The following is a 9604-nucleotide window of genomic DNA, read 5'->3' on the forward strand; positions in this document are numbered from 1 at the left end:
TACAGCAAAATAATGAATCCTGAATTATGACATAAGTGGCATATGGTATTGTTATATTTATCTCGGCATTTGCTTAAAAAAATTGTGCTTATGGTTCTTTGAGAGAATTAATAAGATTGATAAACCCCTTGCCAGACTTATCAAAAAGAAAAGAGAAAGGACCCAAATAAATAAAAGCATGAATAAAATGGGAGAGATCACAACCAACATCAAAGAAATACTAACAATTTTAAGAACATATTATGAGAACTACACACCAGCAAATTTGACAATCTGGAAGAAATGGATGCATTCCTAGAGACGTATAAACTACCAAAACTGAACCAAGAAGAAATAGAAAACCTGAACAGACCCATAACCAGTAAGGAGATTGAAGCAGGCATCAAAAATCTCCCAAAAAAACAAGATCCCAGGGCCAGACAGCTTCCCAGGGGAATTCTACCAAACATTTAAAGAAGAATTAATTCCTATTCTCCTGAAACTGTTCCAAAAAATGGAATGGAGGGAAAACATCCAAACTCATTTCATGAGGTAAGCATTACCTTGATCCCAAAACCAGACAAGACCCCATCAAAAAAGAGAACTACAGACCAATATCCTTGATGAACACAAATGTGAAAATTCTCACCAAAATACTAGCCAATAGGATCCAACAGTACATTAAAAGGATTATTCACCATAACCAAGTGGGATTTATTCCTGAGCTGCAAGATTGGTTCAACATCCACAAATCAATCAATGTAATACAATACATTAATAAAAGAAAGAACAAGAACCATATGATACTCTCAATAGATGCTGAAAAAGCGTTTGACAAAGTACAGCACCCTTTCTTGATGAAAATTCTTCATCAATCAGAGAAAAACAATTATCATATGATCTCCCTTATGTGAGGAATTTGAGAGGCAAAGTGGGGGGTTTGGGTGGTAGGGAAGGAAAAATGAAACAAGATGGGATCAGGAGGGAAACAAGCCATAAGAGACTCTTAATCTCACAAAACAAACTGAGGGTTGCCAGGGGAAGGGAGGTATGGAGAAGGTGGTTGGGTTATGGACATTGGGGAGGGTATGTGCTATGGTGAGTGCTGTGAAGTGTGTAAGCCTGATGACTCACAGACCTGTACACCTGGGGCTGATAATACATTATATGTTAAAAAACGAAAGAGGGGTGCCTGGGTGGCTCAGTGGGTTAAAGCCTCTGCCTTTGGCTCAGGTCATGATCTCAGTGTGCTGGGATCGAGTCCCGCATTGGGCTCTCTGCTCAGCAGGGAACCTGCTTCCCTTCCTCTCTCTCTGCCTGCCTCTCTGCCTACTTGTGATCTTTGTCTGTCAAATGAATAAATAAAATGTTTAAAAAAAAACAAAAGAAAAAAATTGTGCTTAGATACCACTTAACAATATGATTTAATAGCTTTATTAAACTTGGAGAAAATATGTGAACAAGATATTTTTGGCAAGGATTAGAAGCTAAGGGGAAGAGAATCTCATGAAGTCAAGTAGTAAATTAATTTCTGAAGTGGACAGTAAGTTGTGTTTGGGAAATATTCCAAGGTCTCCAGTGAAAGTATCATACTTCAATCTCATGGAGCCTTTCTATTCTAAAATCTACTTCCTAGAAACAAAGACATCACTATGTCTATTCTTGTGAATTGTAAGAGCTTATGCTTTGAAACTTTGTGTTTTCTTTTGCTTATAAAGCTAGTTTTCCTGGGACGCCTTGGTGGCTCAATTGGTTTAGCAGCTGCCTTCGGCTCAGGTCATGATCCCAGCGTCCTGGGATCAAGTCTTATATCGGGCTCCTTGCTCCGCGGGGAGTCTGCTTCTCCCTCTGACTCTGCCTTCCACTCTGTCCGCCTGTGTTCGCTCTTGCTCTCCCTCTGGAAAATAAATAAATAAAATCTTAAAAAAAAAATCTAGTTTTCCTGAGGAAAAATAATCTAGAAACTTTCTAATAATAAATATTTAATAAATGTAAGTGCATATTGGCACATACTCTCCTGTCACCCTCTCTTACTCTCTCATACTTGCATGCTTTTGCCATTTTTTTTTTGTTTTGATGGAAGATTATGAATACCATACTTTTTGAAACATACCTGGTTATTCTGACATTTCTATAAGGGTTATTAGGAAACAGCTCTTCTTAGCTCTAGAGAGACACAAAAAGGAAAATATTGGATGTTGTGATAGTAGACAGATAATTTTCCCATTTTTCTTGTCCTGAGTTGATCCTCTCTGTGGCTTTGTAAATTTTCTTTTGTACCTGAAAGAGGTCAATATCTGGATGGTCTTCCTGCATAGAAGTTTTGAGAATTGGGGCAACTCTTTTATTTTTTAACTTATGGTAGGATTGAGTTCTGGATTTCCAGTTAAAAATAATGTATGTTGTAAATTTATGGACTAGTCAAAGATAACAGTAGCTATGGAAATTCATGAAGGTTAGGGGAAAGGTTTTTACATATGGTTAGTAAAGAGCTCTGTCACAGCCCACAATAGAAAGAAGGAATTTTGACAGAAAATGGGACTTACGTCATCACCCAAGATAATCCACATTTAATTCCTTACCTTTTCATTCAGCCATTATTTATTGAGCACCTATCATGTGCCAAATACTATTCCAGAAATAGGAGATGTAGTGCTTAATAAAATGAAGTTTATGCCCCCTCCACCATGGCTTATGAATATTTAGTTGAGAGAAGATAGAGGTAAATAAATGCACTTATCATATAGAATGTTGTATGGTGATCCTAATAGATAGGTTTTAGATTTCAAGATGACAGGATTTGTTGCCAGACTGTGGGAGGATGAGAAAAAGACAAGCATCAGGAGTGACTCCCACTTTTTAAAAAAGATTTTATTTATTTATGTGTGAGAGAAAGCATGAGAGGGGAGAAGGTCAGAGGGACATACAGACTCCCCATGGAGCTGGGAACCTGATGCGCTCCAGGATCATGACCTGAGCTGAAGGCAGTTCCCTAACCAACTGAGCCATCCAGGTGCCCGTGACTCCCATTTTCGACTTGAGCAACCAGAGACATGGAATTGCCATTTAGAGATAGAGAGAGTCTGGGATACAAATTAGGAAACCAACCTTGCACATCTTAAGTGAGAGCTTCCCTTTAGACGTCCAGGTGAAGGTTTCAACCTGGCAATTGCATATGCAAGTCTGGTATGAAAGGACAAAGTCAGGACTGGAGATGGAAAACCATCTGAGCACATAGATGATTTTTTAAGCACAGTGATGGTTGACCAATGGAGTAAATTACAGAACAGAAGAGATCTAAGGTTTGAGATATAGGAAATTCCAATGTTTAGATTCAGGAGAGGTGAGGAAAAACCAGCAAAGGAGCATGAGAAGAGCCGCCAGTGAAAAGGGGAAGAGAGAGTGGGGTCCGATAAGCAAGGTGAAGTGTTTCCAGGAAGAGGGCGTAATTAACTGTATCACATGCTGCCGATATGTAGGATAAGATCAAGTCAGATGTAGAGATCATCACTGGCATGAGTAAGAGCTGTCAGGTGGGAAGCTGATTTGATTGCTTCAGGAGAGAATGAGAGAGGACGAGCTGGAAACAGCAAGATGGACAACCCCTTCCAGGAGTTTTTCTGTAAGAGGGAGCTGAGAAAATATTTAGAGGGGCATGTGGGTTCAAGAGAGGTTTTTATTTTTTTAAAGATGAGAAGTACTAGAGCATATTTGCATGTCGATGGAATGCTCCAGTGGAGAGGAGACCACCAATGATGTGGGGGAGTGAAATAAGGAATTGCCAGAGCAATGGTTACGATGTGGAAAAAATTCATCAAGTTTAATTTGTGGCTTTTAATTATGTTCTTTTTCATGACTTGTTTTTATATTGACTTGTAAATTGACTTACTGTTAGGTTCTTGCTATTGTTTGTTTCTGAATGACGTTAATAAAATATTTTTTTAGGTTAAAATGTCTTCTTAACAATTGAGATGTAATTGACATATAACATTGAATAAGTTCAAGGCGTACATCATGTTGATTTGATACTATATATATATATATTTTTTTTTTTTAAAGATCCCATTTATTTTTTTGACAGAGAGAGATCACAAGTAGGCAGAGGCAGGCAGAGAGAGAGAGAGGAGGAAGCAGGCTCCCCGCCGAGCAGAGAGCCCGATGCGGGACTCGATCCCAGGACCCCGAGACCATGACCCAAGCCGAAGGCAGCGGCTCAACCCACTGAGCCACCCAGGCGCCCCTGATACTATATATTGTAATATGTTTACCACCACAGTGTTAGCTAACACTGCTGTCACTTCACATAATTATTATTTCTTTTTGGGGGTGAGAATAATTAAGATCTAGTCTCTTAGAAACTTTGAAGTTCATGATATGGTATCCTTAACTATAATCACTATGCTATGCATCAGATCTCCAGGACATATTTGTTAGTTGCAACTTTGTACCTTTAAACAGTATCCCCAATTCCTCCTTCCCCTGAGTCCCTGGTAATCACTATTCTATTCCTTTCTTTTAGGAGTTCAGTGCTTTTCTGGATTCCACATATAAGTGATATCATACAGTATTTTTCAGTCTCTAACTTACTGAAATGCCTTAATTAAAATTTCATTTGGCTAGGTGGCTCAGTTGGTTAAGTGTCTGCTTTCGGCCCAGGTCATGATCCCTGAGTTCTGGGACTGAACCCCATGTTGGGCTCTCTGCTCAACAGGGAGCCTGCTTCTTCCTCTCCCTCTGCCTACTGCTCCACCTGCTTGTGTTCTCTCTCTCTGTCAAATAAATAAATAAATAAAATCTTCTGTTTAAAGAGATTTTTAAAAAAGATTTTTCTAAAAAATCTTTAAAAAAAAATCTTTTTAAGGGGAGCCTGGGTGGCTCAGTGGGTTAAGCCTCTGCTTTCAGCTCAGGTCATGATCCCAGAGTCCTGGGATCGAGCTCTCGACATCGGGCTCTCTGCTCAGCGGGGAGCCTGCTTCCTTCTCTCTCTCTCTGCCTGCCTCTCTGCCTACTTGTGGTCTCTGTCTGTCAAATAAATAAATAAAATCTTTTAAAAAATCTTTTTTAAAAAGATTTTATTTATTTATCTAAGAGAGAGAATGAGAAAGAGAGAGAGCATGAGGGGGGGAGGGTGAGAAGGAGAAGCAGACTCCCTGCAGAGCAAGGAGCCTAGTACAGGACTTGATCCTGGGACTCCAGGATCATGACCTGAGCAGAAGGCAGTCACTTAACCAACTGAGCCACCTAGGTGCCCCTAAATAAAATCTTTTCAGAAACATTGTATCTTTGTCAATCAATTCTTAAAATGCTAGTAAATTTCAATTTCTTTTTAAAATTTTTATGTAGAAAATAAATGTAGAGAGAAATTTTAATAGTCTCATTCCCAAGCTTGGGCATTTCCTACTTTGCAGACCACTTTATTAAACTCTTGACCCTGATTATTATGTTAGACTAAGTTAGTTTTTCACGTTTACCTGCAAGGAATCAAGGTGAATTGGATAAAACATTCATTTTCAACAGCAACTTTGAAAGCTGAGTAGGGGTCTCTAAAATTATTTTGGATGGAACGTGGTAAAGATGGAGGTGGCATTCCTCATCTGGTTAGCAGATACTTAATGTGCAGAATAACATGCACTATTCTTTGAATCCCTGATACCTAGAAACAAAAACGCTTCCTCAGCTTTCAAGGAGCTCATAGTTTTGGGAATTTACGTGAATGTATTTGGCTCCTAATTGGGCGGAAAGAGTAGGGATAAAGACAGACAGACAGACAGACAGACACACACACACACACACACACACACACACACACACAGAGGAGTGGGGGATTAACGGGGGATAGACAGAAACAAAGACAGAAAGAGAGAAACTGCATTTGTCCAGGTTTTCCTTGGAAATCTACTTCCGGTCACCAGATTCATGCACTTCCTATAGAGTTCCTGCTGTTGACTATAGCCAGATCACTCATTCTTTCTCTTTCCCTCAAAAAAATTTATGAAAATGTTTCAGACACACAGAAATTATAAAGGATTGCATAACAATCACCTGTGTACCCACTGCCCAGTTTATGCAATGAAGCAGGCTCCCCCTTGTCTTCTCTTCCAATCATTCTCCTCCTTTCCTTGGTCCCTTCTCTGGATGAAATCACTATCATAAGATTTTTCTAGATCATTCTCATGATTTCCTGGTAGTTTATTACATATATACATATTCCTACTTAGCACTATTTTGCATCTTTTTAAATTTTGTATATATGCATATTTATTGCACAGAAATAACATTTCTTATTTCTATATAAGAAATTGTGAGGTTAATCTACGTAAATAAGCATCACTTTAATTTCATGCATTTTCACTGATGTACAGTGTGCAGTTAATGTGCTAGTTATCAATGTGCTAGTTATTAAGCTGTTGTCACTCAGCTCCAAACCCACACTTCTGCATTCTTCTGATGGTGCGCTAGGACTAGGCAAACCTGTTTCTCCTTTGCAACCTGGCTCCCTATTAGACTATGCCGATAGGGGCCACTAGAAGAATACCAAAGGTTGGAAGAGAGGTGACAGGAACTTCTGGTTTGCTCACTATCAGAATTAGCCCATCCACCCGGTGGTTATAGTTTGTTCCCGTAGTGGATGCTCCTAATTTTCACTTTGTTCCCATTCAGACAGAACCAGTGTCACTGCCTTCGTCAGCTATTGTCTCCTCCACAGATTAGAGTCCTAGGTCACTGGGGATCCTCTTCTGGGGATCTGGCTCTCAGCTCCAGCTGGAGAGCACACCCACCTCGGGGTGGAGCCCCAGCTCCAGGGGCTCCTCTGGAAGCTCCTAACCCCTAACAGCCTCTGTTCCCTCTGTTCACCGACACTGGAAGTGGTATCAGCTTTCTGCAGTTGTTCTCTTTGTTACCCAAGGGTTGCTTTCATGTCCTTCATTCATCAAGTACTTCTTTAACCAAATTCCTATGTTAAATTCTCTTAATTTATTGGTGTGGATTCTGCTTTCCTGTGGCATCTTGTCTGGTACATTGGTGAGAACAATATTCATGGGTCCTTTCTGTTGTTGATGAATATGGTGAGCATGGCTAGGATGGCTGCCATGAGATCTCGGGTAAACTCCATGAGGTAGGAACAAACAATGTGGAGAGGAGGGCAGTGGTGGTTCCAGGATCCCCAGCCAACAGTAAAAAAGCGAAAGGCCCATCATCTAACTTCCTCTGACCTGCCATATTCACTTCACAAGGACTGTGGGAACCATGAACTTGGGAGGCACATCTGTGAGAACACAGGCTTTGTGGCCACATAGAAGCAGGTATTTGTATGATTTCTTAGTAACAAGCTGAACCAAGAAGCAGCATTAGCTGACTCTGAGTTATCATTTTTGATGGACTTTGTCCCTGGACCTTTTTCTGTGGTCTAGGCTGTTTAACAGATGCTTAGGTTTTCTAATTTGGGGTTATTTATTTATTATAGTTATGATTACTATTAATTCCTATTATAAATGACATTTCTTTGAACATCCTTGCATACGTTTCTTTAAACTTAAGTCAAAGAACTTTTTGGATGTCTACTATATGTCAGGCAAGACTTGAGCTGGATGGTGATTATGAATAGCATGAAATTTCAGTTTCTTAAGGGTCACAGTCTAGAAGAGGACACAGAGCATTGTTATCAACATCATTCATTACCATGGTAACCAAATTTGAATACTTAGAAAATGCCTCACATTGTGCTAAGTATTTTCAAACATCTCATTTAACACTGTATTAAAAGTCATAGAATGTGGGTGCCTGGGTGGCTCAGTTGGTGAAGTGACTGCCTTTGGCTCAGGTCATGATCCTGGAGTCCTGGGATTGAGTCCTGCATCAGGCTCTCTGCTCAGCGGGGAGTCTGCTTCTCCCTCTGACCCTCCCATTCTCATGTTCTCTCTCTCTCTCTCTCATTCTCTTTCTCGCAAATAAATAAATAAATAAAATATTTTTAAAAATCACCTTTTAAAAAAAAGTCATAGAATGATAATGCTATGATCAATATAAGGGCCAGGAATGGGTCCATTTTACACTGGAAAACAACAAGGATCCCAGGGGCCAGCTGGGTAAATCAGTCAGGGCCTTCTAGGTAGACTTAGTCATGCGTACAAAGAGGTGGAAGTACAGCATCCTATAAAAGAGTCCAGTATATTGAGGAGGGGATGGGGAGGAGAGGAGTAGAGGAGTAAAGGAGGAAGGGGAAGGAGAAACAATAAAAATAAGAGGCAAAGGGGACCCCTGGATGGCTCAGTTGGTTGGACAACTGCCTTCGGCTCAGGTCATGATCCTGGAGTCCGGGGATCGAGTCCCGCATCGGGCTCCCAGCTCCATGGGGAGCCTGCTTCTCCCTCTGACTTTCTCCTTGCTCATGCTCTCTCTCACTGTCTCTCTCTCAAATAAATAAATAAAATCTTTAAAAAAAAAATCTTAAAAAAAAAAAATAAGAGGCAAGGCCAGATCACTGATGACACACAAAGGAAGTTCTGAAACTAACAAAAAGACACGTTGAAGGATTTTAGACTATAATACTATGACAAATTAAAGAGTTTTAAAAAATAACTTTGATTGTGGTTTGGAGGATAGAGTAGATGGAAGTAGAAAGGGAAATTCTAAATGCGATGTGACCATAGAGGAGACAGTTTTCCTCAGGATAGTGGTGGCAGAACAGCTCTTGGGGACATGCTTGAGGAACAACAAGGAAACCAATACAACTGGAGCCACATGAACGTGGTGGAAATTACTAGGAGTTGATGTTAGAAGGAGCAGGAGGCTGGATCATAGTGAGGCTTGTTGGCATTGCAAGAACTTGGCTTTTTACTCTGAATGAAGTGGGATGCCATTGAAAGATTTTGGGCAGAGGAGTCACACAGTTTCATATTTTAATAGGACCATTCTGATTGCTGTTGAGCAAAAGTGGAAGTAGTAGTACCAAAACCAGGCAGGAGGGCACTGGAGTAATCCAGGACAGAGATGATGGTGGCTTGGACCAGGACTGCAGTAGCAAAAGGTCTCCTGACTGAGCAGAAATGAAAAGAGAGACAAAGAGAGAAATAAGTATAACTCCAAGGGCTTGGGCTGAAAATCTAGAGGACTAAAAGCCATTAACTGAGATCTGAAATCCAGATTGTAGAAGAACTTGAACAATGTCAGCTTTTCCGAAATTTCAGTTAATCATGTCATTATGTCATAGTCTCCATGATTTTTGCATTAACCATACACTATTTATTACTTACTTGGTATTGAGATTGATGGACATTTTTCATGTTGCCTCATCCTAAACTCTACAATCTATGAGTTTATGAATCATAAATTTTCTTTATTCCCCAAAAGGTTTTATTTATTTATTTTTGAGAGAGAGAGAGAGTAAGCTCAAGCAGGAGGAGGGGTTGGGCAGAGGGAGAAGCAGACTCTTCACTGAGCAGGGAGCTTAATGTGGGACTTGATCCCAAGACCCCAGGATCATGACCTGAACCAAAGGCAGAAATTTAACTGACTGAGCCACTCAGGCACCTCCCCCCACCCTTAAAAGATTTTATTTATGAGTCATAAATTTTCTAATAAGCATGGTATCTATAACTTTTAAAAAATATTTTATTTTATTTAT

Source organism: Mustela lutreola, chromosome 6 (genome assembly GCF_030435805.1).
Source record: "Mustela lutreola isolate mMusLut2 chromosome 6, mMusLut2.pri, whole genome shotgun sequence".
Lineage (NCBI taxonomy): Eukaryota > Metazoa > Chordata > Mammalia > Carnivora > Mustelidae > Mustela > Mustela lutreola.